The 17,205-nt window shown below is 47.2% G+C and overlaps 1 non-coding gene across 1 annotated transcript; it reads right to left on the bottom strand.

The window, feature by feature from the left end:
* Positions 1-625: 625 nt before the first annotated feature.
* On the bottom strand, positions 626-763 carry LOC119929306. The gene has a single exon (XR_005451437.1). It is a non-coding gene; the product is annotated as a small nucleolar RNA SNORA7 (small nucleolar RNA).
* Between the last annotated feature and the right edge of the window lie 16,442 nt (positions 764-17,205).

Here is a 17,205-nt window from a genome sequence, read left to right as displayed (position 1 = left end):
ACTCTTTAACCTCCCTGGGCAAACAGGGCCCCACAGTGGGTTCTCTGTGGGGTGGTCTTCAATCAATCAATCAGTCAGTCAGACAACAGAACTTACTGAGTGCCTACCTCACGCTGACCTTGGGAGAGTACCCTAGAATTAGTAGACATGCACCCTCAAGGAGCTTACTCTTAAGCAAGGAAGACAGGCACTAATGTAAATTTCAAGTAGGAGGAAGTAAGTCACTTTAAAGAGGTGTCCATAAATGCTATTGGTGGGGTTGGAGATGAAGTACTTGGGCAAATAATAACAATAATTGTGGTATTTGTTAAGCACTTACTACGTGCTAGGCACTGTACTAAGCTCAGGGGTCTTGTCTTGTCTTATGCTGTCAAGTTGTCTCCGACCCTTAGCGACACCATGGACACTTCTCTCCCAGAACACCCCACCTCCATCTGCAATCATTTTGGTAGTGTATCTATTCAAGTGCTTAGTACAGTGCTCTGCACACAGTAAGCGCTCAATAAATACGACTGAATGAATGGAGTTTTCTTGGTAAAAATATGGAAGTGGTTTACTATTGCCTCCTTCTGTGCAGTAAACTTGCACTCTTGACTGTTTCCCATGCCGCCACTGCTCAGCACTTAGCAGTAGCAGATTGCCTTCCACTCACTAGCCACTGTCCAAGCTAGGAATGGAAGGGGTATGCCTCTGCTTGACTCTCCATCCCAAAGTCGAGTCTCGTAGAATACTGGAAACTCTCCAGGTGCTACCCTGAGAGGGGAGCTCTGGGGTAGATACGAGATAATCAGGTCAGATGCAGTCCCTGTCCCATCTGGGCCCATAATCTTAATCACAATTTTACAGATGAGGCACAAAGAAGTTAAGTGACTTGCCCAAGGTCACCCAGCAGACAAGCAGTGGAGCTGGGATTAGAACCCAGGTCTTCTGACTCCCACACCCGCGTTCTTTTCACTATGCTCTTTCCTATGTATCTTTCAAGTTCTCTCTGTCCCTGTCTCTGCCTCCCTTTCTCAATGAGGCAGCAAGTGAAGCAGAAGAGGTGAAGTGACAATTTGGGGGTTTATAGAAAAGGGAGATGAGAGCATAATCAGGGAAGGCTTCCTGGAGGAGATGTGATTTCAGAAGGACTTCGGAGATAGGAAGAGCAGTGGGATGGGAGGGAGTTGTGGCCAAAATGAGAACAACTGGCAGGCAGGCCTGGTATCACCTGGGGCCCCACTTGTCAGTCGCTCAATAAATAGTTCATCCCACCTATGAAAGCCTTTCTCCGGCTCCGTCTGGGGGTCTGAGCGTGTTGGTGCCTGGATGGGTGGAGGAGTGTATGAGCCGTGGCCTACGTGCCAGACTGGGGGTGAGGGCTGGAAAAGGGAGAATCCTGATTTCCTCATTGAGGAACTATGTGGCACTGCCCTGAGGAGAAGTCCTGAGAACAGAGGGAATGTTCCAGGTGATGTGGGGCATCTATCCAACATCGGTAGCCATGGGGTCAGAGGGCCGGTGGGCCAGTGTGAAGATGAGTCAGCTGTGACTCCTGTGCTTCCAGGGAGATTCTCACACCAGGATGCTGAGGTCCAGTGGAGACGGGTCACAACACCCTCCGAGGTACAGGTCTCCAGCCCCAGGCCAGCCCCAGAGAATCAGCATGGAGAGACCAAGGGCAACTAAGAGAGGTGACTCATTTTTCTGCTTTTAGTGGCATTTGCTAAACGCTATCCTTGTGTCAAGTACTGTTCTAAGTGCTGGGATACATACAAGTTAATCAGGTTGGACACAGTCCCTGTCCCACAACGAGCTCACAGACTAAATGGGAGGGAGAACAGTTATCGAATCCCCAATTTACAGATGAGGTAACTGAGGCACAGAGAAGTTAAGTGACTAGTCCAAGATCACAAGTCCAAAAATTCCCAGTCACTTGCCAGTTTACAGATGAGGAAACTGAGACCAAGGGAAGTTAAGTGATTTGCCCAAGGTCACACAACAAGAAATCGTAGGAGCAATTTATCTGGGGAATCCTGTGGCAGAGGAGACATGGCATGTGACTGCTTGGGTCTCCTTCTCCCCTCCTCCTTCATTCCCAACATCCCTCAGTTCAATTCTCCCCTTCTCTTCTAGTCCCCCATGTCCCCCAGTTCAATTCTGGACCCACCCAGGGGTGAAAAAGCCATTTTCAGAGGCAGAATATGGAACTTGGTGGACCACAGGCACAACCCAGCTGATATTATGACACCCAACCCTAAATAATAATAATAATAATGATGGTATTTCTAAAACATTTACTGTGTGTCAAGCACTGTTCTAATCAGCTAATCATAGTCCCTGTCTTGCATGGGGCTTACCGTCTTAATCCACATTTTACAGATGAGGTAACTGAGGTACAGAGAAGTGAAATGTCTTGCCCAAGGTCACACAGCAGACAAGGGGCAGAGCAGGATTAGAACCCAGGTCCTTTTGGCTCCCAGGACCATGGTTTATCCACTAGGCCATGCTGCTTCCCTAAACACAATCTCCTGAGCCCCCAACTCACCAGAAGAGGGTGGAGGAATCCTGAGTATTGGTCTGTCTGCTGGAAATGGCCCTTGGGCCCCACTTCTGACCTCCATCAGCTTGATGTCAATCAGTCAATCAATCAATGGTATTTACTGAGTGCTTACTATATGCAGAGCACTATACTAAGTGCCTGGGAGAGTACAATCCAACAGAATTAGCCAACAAGGCCCCTGCCCATAACGAGAGGAAGCTAGAGGTCAAGAGTCAGTGACTCCTGTCCCTGGGCTAAGACATCCAGGACACTGCATCCTCTAAGCCAAACATTGGACAGGGCTACCTTTTTATTTAGAGGAATAAACGTTATGCCAGTGCCCACGGATTACCTCGGGCATTTATCAGCTCCGAATAGGACTTACTATCCCTGATCTCCAGAGACACTAGACACTTGCTAACCACTCCTCTCCTCACCCTGGTCATCCCGTACCATGCGGCAAGACAGAGTGGTCTAGTAGAAAGCACACGATACTGAGCAGCTGGAGCTCTAAATTTTAGACTTTGTTTACAGAAGATTTGTACCCTTTGGTCACTCTATTGTCGACCCACCCCATGGCAGTTATGTGCATATCCATAATGTATTTATGTTAATGTCTGTCTCCCCCTCTAGACTATAAGCTCCTTGTGGGCAGGGACTGCATCTATTAACTCTGTTGTACTATTCCTCTCCCAAGGGTTAAGTCCAGTGCTCTGCACACAGTAGGTACTCAATAAATACCACTGATGGATTGACTGATAGATCTCATCTCCAGCCTTTCAGTCTCAGGCATTTTTCACTGGGCCGCTGGCCTGCTGGGTGACCCTGGGCAAGTCACTTAACAGCCCTGTACCTCTGTTTCCTCATCTCTACAGTGGGAATGGGAATAGTCCCAACTTCACGAGGATTTCAAGAAGACCAATCAATCAATCAATGCTACTTTCTGAGTGCTTAGGGTGTGCCAAGAACTGTCCTAAACACTTGGGAGAGTACAATATACTCGATATCTTCTCTCAAGGACCTTATAATCTAGTGGGGGAGACAGACATCAAAATAAATTATGAGACGGTTGGAGTGGAAAGCAATTAGGGAAAAATATCTCAAGGTATCATTCAGTGGGTATGGATTTTTGTGGAGCCCAAACTATGCTGAATGAAAATATTTCAAAGATGATCCTGTTGCTTCTGATAGCATCCTTATCTAGATACACTGAATACCACTTGGGTACTGAGCACTCTACTAGGCACTTGTTCTGGAGAGGAGAGTCCAGACCCTTCCTGGGACTCTAGTTGACAGGTCTGTGAGAAAACAAAAGCCCAAAGCTGGGATACAACATTAGATGGCTAGCTCCTTGAGAGCAGGGTCAGTGTCTTTTACTGCTATGATTATACTCCCAAAGCCCATTGCAGTGCTCTGCACATAGTAGGTGCTCAGTACAGTGCTCTGCATACAGAAGGAGCTCAGTACAGTGCTTTGCATACAGTAAATGCTTAGTACAGTGTTTTTCATACAGTAGGTGGTAGGTACAGCACATTACATACAGTAGGGGTTTAGTATAGTACTTTGCATACAGTAGATGTTCAGAACAGCTCCTTGCATACAGTAGGTGCTCAATAAGCAGTGCTTTTCATACGGTAGATTCTCAGTACTAGTGCTTTGCATCCAGTAGGTGCTTAGTATAAAGACTTGCACACAGTAGATAATAATAATAATAATTGTGGTATTTGTTAAGTGCTTACTATGTGCCGAGCACTGAACTAATTGCTGGGGGGGGATCCAAGCAAATCAGGTTGGACACTGTCCCTGCCCCATGTGGGGCTCACAGTTTCAATCCCCATTTTGCACAGAGGCACAGAGAAGTGAAGTGACTTGCTCAAGGTTACACAGCACACACTTGGTAGAGCTGGGATTAGAACCCACGACCTTCTGGCTCCCAGGCCCATGCTCGATCTCAATACAGAGCTTCACAAACAGTAGGGGCTCAGTTCAGTGCTTTACATACAGTAGGTGCTCAGTATAACATTTTGCATTCAGTAAATGCTCAATCTGGTACCCCATAGGCACTCAGTAACTGAGATTCTGGGTTCTAATCCAGTCCCATCATATTCCCTGCTTTGTGACTCAATTTCTCTCACTTAGACTGTGAACTCCCTGCTGCACAGGTATTGTGTCCAACCTGATTATCTTGTATCTACCCAAAGCCGTCATACAGTTTCTGGGACCTAGTAAGTGCTTAACAAGTACCCCAAAAAAGAAAGTGGTCTAAACAAGATTAACTATTTTATCACTAACAACAGCATATCCTGAACACAGAGTTTGGGCAACATGGAAAAAAATAAAAAATGCAATCTCTGCCTTCCAGGATTTTTCAATCAAATGTATTTGCCCAAGTAGCCATGAATCAACCAAGATGCCGCAGTGAAAACAGCGTGAGTGTATATATGAAACAAGAACATAAAAATCATTGTGGTATTTGTTAAGCACTTGCTTCTTGCCAAGAAAAGGAGTGCTATAACCATATCAGACACTGTTCCTATTCCACACAGGACTAACAGTCTAAGTAGGAGAGAGAAGAGCTATTAAATCCCCATTTGGCAGGTGAGGAGCTGAGGCCCAGAGAATTGAATTGACTTGTCCCAGGCCACACAGCAGGTGAGGGGCTGAGCCGATATTAGAACCTAGATCTCCTGACTTCCAGGCCCATGCTCTGTCCACTAGGCCACACTGCTTCTCAAGAGGGAATAAAACCAATCAGTCAGTCGATAAATAACCAAATTAATCCTCGAGTGCTGAGGCGGCTGGGGGGATGGCACCACCAAGAAGGTGGGTACGTTGATCAGGGAAGATGTCACAGGATGAACGAGGTCAGGGGACAAGGAGGGAGAAAGACATCAGAGAGAGGGCTTTGGGACCCTGCAGCTTCAGCAAGCATCCTGGATGCCTGTGAAGACTGGTCTCTAGGGAGAACCTGCAGCCCTGAGAGACGTCCGGTTGGAATGCAGGATGGCCTGTCCTATGGGCCGGACTTCTCCCGGGCCCGTGAAATTCCCCTGGGCCCTGTCAGGGGTCCAAGAAGTGGCTTGTGGGGGTTGAGCACAACTGTTAGTAACAGTTGCAACTGTTCTTCACCCTAGATGACAGTTCAATTTCAATTTGCTTCACTGTAGGCCTCTTTCCACTTAGAAAATTACTTCCTGACAAACTACTGTATCCTTTTCTAGTAGGTTAAGTAAAATTTACGTTCTAAAATCAACTTATACACGGCCTGTCTTAACTCATTAAAAAAAAGGACAAAATTGCTTTGGGTCATATGCTTCTCTGTCTCTCTATCCCCCCCACCTTACCTCCTTCCCCTCCCCACAGCACCTATATATATGTTTGTACATATTTATTACTCTATTTATTTTACTTGTACATATTTACTATTCTGTGTATTTTATTTTGTTAATATGTTTTGTTTTGTTGTCTGTCTCCCCCTTCTAGACTGTAAGCCCACTGTTGGGTAGGGACTGTCTCTATATGTTGCCAACTTGTACTTCCCAAGTGCTTAGTACAGTGCTCTGCACACAGTAAGCACTCAATAAATATGATTGAATGAATGAATGAATGAGCAGGGTGGGGAGGGGTGGGGCAAGAGGGGGTGCAGGCTCTGTTCATTATGGGCCCCAGCCTGCAGGATCTGAAGGAAGAACAGAGGTGAAAGAAGCTGTCAGATGTGAGATGCTCACTGTGTGGGGAGGTGGGTGGGGAGGGGCAGGGAGGCTGACCAACTCTCCTTCTCCCCACCACCCAGCTGTTACAAGACTATGAGACATTCTTGTCTTTGACCTTTCTTGTCCACTCCTCCACAGTTCACCCTCTCCCTCTTCCAACCTGCTCTGTAAGCTCGTTATGAGCAGGGAACATGTCTGCTAATTCTGTTACAGTGTACCCTCCCAAATGCTCAGTACAGTGCTCTGCACATAGTAAGAACTCAATAATTACCATTGATTGATTGATCATATCTGTCTCCCCCCTCTAGACTCTAAGCTTGCTGTGGGGCAGGGAATATGTCTACCAACTCTGTTACATTCTCCCAAGTGCTTAGTACATTGCTCCACACATAGTTAGCACTCAATAAATATAGTTGATTGATTGATTGATTTCAGCTCCCTGGCGGCAGGGGCAAATCCAGAGAGAAGGTGATTCAGTGTCTTTGGGCCATTAGAGTAATAATAGTGGAATTGTGAGATCCATTCAACCAACTAGATAAGCAGGTTGGACACAGTCCCCAACCCACACAGGGATCCAGCCTAAGTGGGAGGGAAGACAGGTTTTTAAACCCCATTTTACAGATAAGGAAACTGAGGCACAGAGAACTTGAAGAACTTTTCCAAGATCACACACAGCAGGCAAGTGGCAGAGACAGGATTGGAACCCAGGTCCCCTGACTTCCAGGTTGGGCTCTTTTCAATAGACCATATTGCTTCCTTCTCTGTAAAACAGGGACAACCCCCAGCTCACCCCCATAGCTTGGTGTCTTGCAGGAATGGGGACCAGAGATGGTAGAAGACAAAGCCTTGGTTTGTACTTGTGTACTTATGTAAGTATACATAATTCTTTATTTATATTAATGCCTGTCTCCCCCTGTAGACTGTAAGTTATTTGTGGGTAGGGAATGTGTCTACCACCTTGGTTATATTGTATTCTCCCAAAATCTTAATACAGTGCTCTGAATGTAGTAAGCACTCAATAAATATGATTGATTGCTTTAGGAGCTCTATGATGGGTAGCACTGTAGTCAACTGTAGTCTCTCCAGTTGGGGAGTTTCGAGATTGATCTCTCTTCCCCTCCACTGGTCTTGAGTTGGTACCCTGTTACCCAGAGTGTCTCTCTCAGGGACTCAGAGTCAGGAACAGTTTTCATCCTGGGCACCTGGATGGATCATCAGGAGGAAATGGAGGCACAGAGAGAGGGAGGAGGTTGCCCCAGGACACACAGCAAGCCAGCAGAGTGGCCTATTCAATAGAGCTTGGGCCAGGGAGTCAAAAGCACCTGGGTTCTAATCCCAGCTCTGCTGTCTATCTGCTATGTGACCTTGGGCAAGTTGCTTACTTCTCTGTGCCTTGGTTACCTCATCTGTAAAATGGGGATTAAGACTGTAAGCCCCATGTGGGACATGGACTGTGGCTTATTGCAAGAAGCAGCATGGCTTAGTGGAAAGAGCACAGGCTTGGGAGTCAGAGGACATGGGTTCTAATCCCTACTCTGCCACTTGACTGCTGTGTGACCCTGGGCAAGCCACTTCACTTCTCTGTGCCTCAGTTACCTCAGCTGTAAAATGGGGATTAAGACTCTGAGCCCAACGTGGGACAACCTGATTACCTTATATCTACTCCAGCACTTAGAACAGTGCTTGGCACATAGTAAGTGCATAACAAATTCCATTATTATTATTATTATTATTATTATTATTATTATTATTATTAACTTGTGTCTACCCCAGCACTTAATACAGAGCCTGACACATATTAGGTGCTTTGCTAATACCATTAAAAGATTAGGGTTCAGGCCGGGGCTTGAACCCCAACCCCGAAACCTGCATTCCCAGTGTGGCACCAAGCCTGCTGTCCCCAAATTTGAGCAGCTGGCATCTACCATCGGTCTGCTCAGGGTACCAGCTCTGATTCATCTTCACCCCTCTCCTCAGCTCTCCACAGGGAGAAGTTTCTGCACTTTCTTTATATTATTTATTAAGCACTTACTATGTGCCAAGCACTGTTTTAAGCACTGGAGTAGAGACAAGATTAGCAGGTTGGACACAGTCCTTGTCCCTCATGGGGCTCACAGTCTAGGTAGGAGGAGTAGGATTGAATCCCCGTTTTACAGGTGGGAAAACTGTGGCACAGAAAAGTTAAGTGAGTTGCCCAAGGTGTCCCATCATTTCTACAGGAAGTGGCATCTGAGGGGAATGACTGTCCAGCAGACAATCCAGAGCAGGGGAAGGTTTTCCAGGCCCGGTGATGGAGGGGTGGTGGTGATGGGCAGAAAAGCAGGTCTTTGGCCCCGGCCCATCTATCCTCAGGGCTACCAGCTTGGCCTGCTGCAGATGTGGGCCGGGGGACCACCATGGGGAAAACCCGGACATGTGAAGAGGCTGAGCCACTGCTCCCCCCCACCCCACCTCCAACCACAGGGGAGCCTCTGAGACCCTTCATCCTTGCTGCTGCTGGAGAACGATCCATTCCATGCCCTTAAGCCCTTCCACCCCATGTACCCCAGCCCCTCAGGCTCACACTCGGGGGTGCAGAGGAAGGGGGCTGAGGCCAGCACCTATGGCACGTCCCATTCCCAGAGGGGCCCGAGCCCGGCTCCGGTCGGAGTGTGTGCTGGGCCCAGGCTGTGGCTTTGAACAAGGGTGCACTGTGCAAAGAGCTGCAGGACATAACATCTCCTTCTCCGCTCCAGTCCATGTCCTGGAGTTGATGCGGTGCCAGATTCCTGTGGTAGTCCGGACCTTGGCAGGACACCTGGGACCAGGGATCCATTGCTGACTTTCCCCGACATAGGCAAGTGCACGCACGCACACACACACACACACACACTGCACCTCCACACTGCAAAGCTACTGACTCACTGACACACACATGCACACATACACACAAATGCCCACCTCCCAACACTCCCACCTCCCCACACTGCAAAGTTACTGATTCACTGAGATGCATATTTTTCACAGACTTAACAAATTGCTTCAATTCTGACACAAGCGCATGTTTCATCGGGACCAGCCACCCGGTCCACGAAGGCAAACACGGACACACATTCGATCTCTAGACGGACAGGACTGACCGGACCTCCAGCCTGAGCCGCTGCCACCACTGTTCTCCCCACCTTAGGCTCCTTTACGTATCACTGAGCCATCCCCCTCTTTCAATCAATCAGTGATATTTATTGAGCACGTACTATGTGCAGAGCACTGTGCTAAACACTTGGGAGAGGACAATACAACAGGATTAGCAGACATGATCCTTGCCCATAAGTAGCTACTGTCTCCCACCCAGGATTCACTGTAAAAGGCAGCCATTCATTGAACACATCTGCTAATTCAATTGTATTGTCCTCTACCAAGCTCTTAGTACAGTGCTCTGCACATAATGAGTGCTTAATAAATACCATTGATTGATTGACTGGGGTTTTTTGGGATCCCTGAGATACTTTCCAAGTGCTTAATACAGTGCTCTGCACACAGTAAATGCTCAATAAATATGATTGAATGAATGAATCTCTGGAAACCCGATGGGGATCTCAGAGGCTAAATTCTTCATCATCATTATCATCATCATCACCATCATCGTCATAAAAACAGTGGTATTTGCTAAGGGTTTACTTAAGACTGTGACCCCCATGTGGGATAGGGATGTTGTCCAATCTGATAACTTCAAATCTACCCCAATGCTTAGAACAGTGCTTGACACATAGTAAGCATTTAACAAATACCATCATTATCGTTATTATTATTATGTGCAGAAAAGCAATGAGGCCTGGGGGAAAACCGAGGGCCTGGGAGTCAGGAAACCTCAATAAATCAATCAATCTGTGAGTGGTATTTATTGAGTCTTTACTGTGGGAAGAGCACTGTACTAAACAGTTTGGAGAGTACAGTAAAATAGAGTTGGTCGTCATGATCATCATCATCATCAATCGTATTTATTGAGCACTTACTGTGTGCAGAGCACTGTACTAAGCACTTGGGAAGTACAAGTTGGCAACATATAGAGACAGTCCCTACCCAACAGTGGGCTCACAGTCTAAAAGGGGGAGACAGAGAACAATACCAAACATACTACCCTGCTCATTCAAGCTCTCATCCTATTCCGTCTGGACTACTGCATCAGCCTTCTCTCTGATCTCCTATCCTCGTGTCTCTCTCCACTTCAATCCATACTTCATGCTGCTGCCCGGATTATCTTTGTCCAGAAACGCTCTGGGCATATCACTCCCCTCCTCAAAAATCTCCAGTGGCTACCAGTCAATCTGCGCATCAGGCAGAAACTCCTCACCCTGGGCTTCAAGGCTCTCCATCACCTCACCCCCCTCCTACCTCACCTCCCTTCTCTCCTTCTACAGCCCACCCCACACCCTCCGCTCCTCCACCACTGATCTCCTCACCGTACCTTGCTCTCGCCTGTCCCGCCATCGACCCCCGGCCCACGTCATCCCCCGGGCCTGGAATGCCCTCCCTCTGCCCATCCGCCAAGCTAGCTCTCTTCCTCCCTTCAAGGCCCTACTGAGAGCTCACCTCCTCCAGGAGGCCTTCCCAGACTGAGCCCCTTCCTTCCTCTCCCCCTCGTCCCCCTCTCCATCCTCCCATCTTACCTCCCTCCCTTCCCCACAGCACCTGTATATATGTATATATGTTTGTACATATTTTTTTACTCTATTTATTTATTTATTTAATTTATTTGTACATATCTATTCTATTTATTTTACTTTGTTGGTATGTTTGGTTTTGTTCTCTGTCTCCCCCTTTAAGACTGTGAGCCCACTGTTGGGTAGGGACTGTCTCTATATGTTGCCAACTTGTACTTCCCAAGCGCTTAGTACAGTGCTCTGCACACAGTAAGCGCTCAATAAATACGATTGATGATGATGATGATACTAACAAAATAAAATAAATAGAATAGATATGTACAAGGAAAATAAATAAATTGATAGAGTAATAAATATGTACAAACATATATACATATATACAGGTGCTGTGGGGAAGGGAAGGAGGTAAGATGGGGGGGATGGAGAGGGGGACGAGGGGGAGAGGAAGGAAGGGCCTCAGTCTGGGAAGGCCTCCTGGAGTAGGTGAGCTCTCAGTAGGGCCTTGAAGGGAGGAAGAGAACTAGCTTGGCGCATGGGCAGAGGGAGGGCATTCCAGGCCCGGGGGATGACGTGGGCCGGGGGTCGATGGCGGGACAGGCGAGAATGAGGTACGGTGAGGAGATCAGTGGTGGAGGAGCGGAGGGTGCGGGGTGGGCTGTAGAAGGCGAGAAGGGAGGTGAGGTAGGAGGGGGCGAGGTGATGGAGAGCCTTGAAGCCGAGGGTGAGGAGTTTCTGCCTGATGCACAGATTGATTGGTAGCCACTGGAGATTTTTGAGGAGGGGAGTAACATGCCCAGAGCGTTTCTGGACCAAGACAATCCGGGCAGCAGCATGAAGTATGGATTGAAGTGGGGAGAGACACGAGGATGGGAGATCAGAGAGAAGGCTGATGCAGTAGTCCAGACGGGATAGGATGAGAGCTTGAATGAGCAGGGTAGCGGTATGGATGGAGAGGAAAGGGCGGATCTTGGCAATGTTGCGGAGCTGAGACCGGCAGGTTTTGGTGACGGCTTGGATGTGAGGGATGAAGGAGAGACCGGAGTCGAGGATGACACCAAGGTTGCGGGCTTGTGAGATGGGAAGGATGGTAGTGCCGTCAACAGAGATGGGAGAGTCAGGGAGAGGGCAGGGTTTGGGAGGGAAGACAAGGAGTTCAGTCTTGGACATGTTGAGTTTGAGGTGGCGGGCAGACATCCAGATGGAGATGTCCTGAAGGCAGGAGGAGATGCGAGCCTGGAGAGTGGGGGAGAGAGCAGGGGCAGAGATGTAGATCTGGGTGTCATCAGCATAGAGATGATAGTTGAAACCTTGGGAGTGAATGAGGTCACCAAGGGAGTGCGTTTAGATCGAGAACAGAAGGGGACCAGGCACTGAACCTTGGGGAACCCCCACAGTAAGGGGATGGGAGGTGGAGGAGGAGCCTGCAAAAGAGACTGAGAATGATTGACCGGAGAGATAAGTGGAGAACCAGGAGAGGATGGAGTCTGTGGAGCCAAGGTCAGATAGCGTGTTGAGGAGAAGGGGGTGGTCCACAGTGTCGAAGGCAGCTGAGAGGTCGAGGAGGATTAGGACAGAGTATGAGCCGTTGGATTTGGCAAGCAGGAGGTCATTGGTGACCTTTGAGAGGGTAGTTTCTGATCCATGTTCAAAATGAGCCTATGGTATACAGGGGGAGACAGGCATTAAAATAAATTACAGAAAAGGGACATGGGAGAAATAGAGTATAGATTTTGGTTCTAATTCTGACTTTGCCACTTGCCTGCTCTGTGACGATGGGTAAGTCACTTCGCTTCTCTATGCCTAAGTTTCCTCGTCTGAAAATCAATCGATCATATTTATTGACTGCTTACTTGTGTAGAACACTGTATTAAGCACTTGGGAGAGTACAATATAATAATAGAACATAGTTGGTAGACACATTCCCTGCCCTCAACGAGTTTACAGTCTACTTGGGGACACAGACATTGCTAGAAATCAGTAAATTGCATATATGTACGTAAGTGATGTGGGGTTGAGGGAGAGGTGAATAAAGGGAGCAAATCTAAGTGCAAGGATGATGCAGAAGGGAGTGGGAGAAGAGGAAATGAGGGCTTAGTTAGGGAAGGCCTCTTGGAGGAGATGTGCTTTCAATAGCGGGTTCAATAATGGTCATGGGTTCAAATCCCGGCTCCACCAATTGTCAGGTGTGTGACTTTGGGCAAGTCACTTAACTTCTCTGTGCCTCAGTTACCTCATCTGTAAAATGGGGATTAAGACTGTGAGCCCCACATGGGACAACCCGATCACCTTGTCTCCTCCCCAGCGCTTAGAACAGTGCTTTGCACATAGTAAGCGCTTAACATATGTCATTATTATTATTATTAATAAGACTGAAGATGGGGAGATTAATTTTCTGTCATATTCATTCATTCATTCAATTGAATTTATTGAGTGCTTAGTGTGTGCAGAGCACTGTACTAAGAACTTGGGAAGTACAAGTAGGCAACATATAGAGATGGTCCCTACCCAACAATGGGCTCACAGTTTAGAAGGGGGAGACAGACAACAAAACAAAGCATGTAAACAAGTGTCAAAACCATCAGAATAAATAGAATTATAGCTATATGCACATCATTAATAAAATAAATGGAGAAGTAAATATGTACAAGTAAAATAAGTAGAGTAATAAATATGTACAAATATATACAAGTGCTGTGGGGAGGGGAAGGAGGTAGGGTGGGGAAGGCGATGGGGAGGGGAGGAGGAGAGGGAAAAGGGGGCTTAGTCTGGGAAGGCCTCCTGGAGGAGGTGAGCTCTCAGTAGGGCTTTGAAGGGAGGAAGAGAGCTAGCTTGGCGGATGTGTGGAGGGAGGGCATTCCAGGCCAGGGGAAGGGTGTGGGCCGTGGGTCGATGGTGGGACAGGCAAGAACGAGGTATAGTGAGGAGGTTAGCGGCAGAGGAGCGGAGGGTGCGGGCTGGGCTGTAGAAGGAGAGAAGGGAGGTGAAGTAGGAGGGGGCGAGGGGATGGAGAGCCTTGAAGCCAAGAGTGAGGAGTTTTTGCTTGGTTTGTAGGTTGACGGGCAATCCCTGGAGATTTTTGAGGAGGGAAGTGACAAGCCCAGAGCATTTCTGTAGAAAGATAATCCGGGCAGCAGAGTGAAGTATAGACTGAAGTGGGGAGAGACAGGAGGATGGGAGATCAGAGAGGAGGCTGATGCAGTAATACAGTCGGGTTATGATGAGAGATTGAACGAGCAAGGTAGCGGTTTGGATGGAGAGGAAAGGGAGGATCTTGGCGATGTTGTGGAGGTGAGACGGGCAGGTTTTGGTGATGGATTGGATGTGTGGGGTGAATGAGACTGCGGAGTCCAGGATGACACCAAGGTTGTGGGCTTGTGAGACAGGTCAATCTTATGAGAGATATGAGGAGGGAGGGCGTTCCAAGCCAGAGGATGGATGTGGGTGAGAGGTAGGTGGCGAGATAGACAAGGTGGAGGTACAATGAGTAGGTTGGCATTATAGATAGTCTTCTAGAGTGTAAGCTCACTGTGGGCAAAAAATATGCCTGTTCTATTGTTATATTGTTAAATTGTACTCTCCCAAGTGCTTAATACAGTGCGCTGCACACAGTAAGTACTCAATAAATATGACTGATTAGAGGAGCAAAGTGTGCAGGCTGGATTGTAGTAGGAGGGTAGTGAGGTAAGGTAGGAGGGGGCAAGGTGACTGAATGCTTTAAAGCTGAGGGTAAGGAGTTTCTGTTTGATGCGGAGGTAGATGGGCAACCACTGAAGGTTCTTAAGGAGTAGGGAAACATGGACCGAACATTTTTGTAGAAAAATCCAGACAGCAGAGTGAAGTACGGACTGGAGTAAGAAGAGACAAAAGGCAGGGAGGTCATCAAGGAGGCTGAGACAGTAATCAAGGCGGGTTAAGATAAATGCTTAGATTAATGTGGTAGCAATTTGGATGGAGAGGAAAGTGTGGATTTTAGTGATATTGTGAAGGTTGAACCAACAGCATTTAGTGACTATGAGGATTGAATGAGAGTTGAGGATAGCACCAAGGTTCCAGGCTTGTGAGAGAGGAAGGATGGTGGTGCTGTCTACAGTGACAGGAAAGTCATGGGGAGGACAGGCTTTGGGTGGGAAGATAAAATGGGGATTAATACCTGTTCTCCATCTGTCTTAGAAAGTGAAACCTGGTGGGACAGGGTCTGTGTTTGACCTGATTACCTTGTATCCACTTCATTGCTTAATACAGTGCTTGGTACGTGGTAAGAGGAGCTTAATGAATGTTGCAATTATTCTTTTTTATAGTATTTGTTAGGTGCTTTTTATGTACCAGGCACTGTACTAAGCGCTGGTGTAGATACAAGATAATAAGATTGGACACAGTCCCTGCCCCACACAGGGCTCACAGACTTAATCTCTATTTTACAGATAAGGTAGCTGAGGCCCAGAGAAGTTAAGTAAATTGCCAAAGGTCACCCAGCGTACAAGTAGCATAGCTGGGATTAGAACCCAGATCCTTCTGACTCCCAGGCCCATTCTCTATCTACAAGGCCACACAGCTTCTTTGAGTATTATTGTAAAGCACTGGGGTAATAATAATAATAATAATAATGATAATAATGACTGTGGTATTTTTTAAGTGCTTACTTTATGCATGGCACTGTACTAAATGCTGGGGAAGATCCAAGTAAAATGAATTGGACACAGTCCGTGTCCTACATGGGGCTAACATCTTCATTCCCACTTTACAGATGAGATAACTGAGGCATAGAGAAGTTAAGTGACTTGCCCAACGTCACACAGTGGACAAATGGCAGAGCCGGGATTAAAACCCAGGTTCTTCTGACTTCCAGGCACTTGCTCTATTTGGTAGGCCACGCTGCTTCCCTTACATTACAGTACAGTAGATTCAATACAATCAGATTAGACACAGCCCTGCCCCCCTGTGGAGCTCCCAATCTCAGAAGGGAGGGAAAACAAGTATTTTATCCCCATTTTTTACAGAGGAGGAAACGGAGGCACAGAGATGTGAAGTGACTTGCCCGGGGTCATGCAGCAGGCAAGTAGCAGAGCTGGGATTACAACCTGAATCTCCTGACTCTGAGGCCAGTGCTTTTTCCACGAGGCCACGATCATCACCGGTGGTATTTATTGAGCCTCTATTGAGGGTAGAGCCTGGGTTCAGAGTGTGAGCTTCCTGTGGGCAACGAATGTTTCTTGCTGCTATACTTTCCAAGAGCTTAGTACAGTGCAATGCACCCAGTAGAATGCTATAACCTCCTTCTCCTCCTCTCCCTTCTCTTCTTCCTGCTCCTCTTCCTCCTCCTCCTACCATCATTACTACTATTAGAGAAATGGCACGGTCTAGTAATAATAATAATAATAATAATGGCATTTGTTAAGCGCTTACTATGTGCCAAGCACTGTTCTAAGCACTGGAAAAAGCATGGATCTGCTACTGTTGCCGACTTGTACTTCCTAAGTGCTTAGTACAGTGCTCTGCAAATAGTAAGTGCTCAATATATACGATTGAATGAATGAATGAATTTACTGAACACTTACTGTGTGCAGAGCACTAAACTGTTTGGGAGAGTATAAGATAACAGTATAACAGATATATTTTCTGCCCACAACAAGCTTTCAGTCTAAAGGGGCAGACAGACATTAATAAAAATAAATAAATTGACAGTTATGTACATAAGTGCTGTAGGACTGGGAAGGAAGGATGAATAAAGGGAGCAAGTTAGGGTGGTGCAGAAGGGAATGGGAGAAGAGAAATGGAGGGCTTAGTCAGGGAAGGCCTCTTGGATGAGATGTGCCTTCAATAAGGCTATGAAGATCGGGAGAGTAATTGTCTGTTGGATATGAGGAGGGGGGCATTGTGGCCAGAGGCAGGATGTGGGCAAGGGGTCGGCAGTAAGATAGAAAAAATCGAGGTACAGTGAGAAGGTTGGCATTAGAGGAGCCAAATGTGCTGACTGGGTTGTAGTAGGAGAGTAGCGATGTGAGGTAGGAGGAGCAAAGTGATTGAGTGCTTTAAACTTGATGGTGAGGGGTTTCTCTTTCATGTGGAGGTCGATAGGCAACCACTGGAAGTTCCTGAAGAGAGGGGAAACTTGGCCTGAATGTTTTTGTAGAAAAATGACCCAGGCAGCAGAGTGAAGTATGGACTGAAGTGGGGAGAGACAGGAGGCTGGGAGGTCAGCAGAGAGGCTGATGCAATAATCAAGGAGGGAAATGATAAATGGTTGGATTAACGTGGTAATCCATGTGCTTGCTAAGATCCACGGAATGTATCATCATTGTCATCATCATCATCAATGACATTTATTAAGTGC

This window comes from Tachyglossus aculeatus, chromosome 5 (genome assembly GCF_015852505.1).
Source record: "Tachyglossus aculeatus isolate mTacAcu1 chromosome 5, mTacAcu1.pri, whole genome shotgun sequence".
NCBI lineage: Eukaryota > Metazoa > Chordata > Mammalia > Monotremata > Tachyglossidae > Tachyglossus > Tachyglossus aculeatus.
Note: the sequence above shows the minus strand (reverse complement) of the source record. Positions and strands in the feature narration are given on the sequence as shown.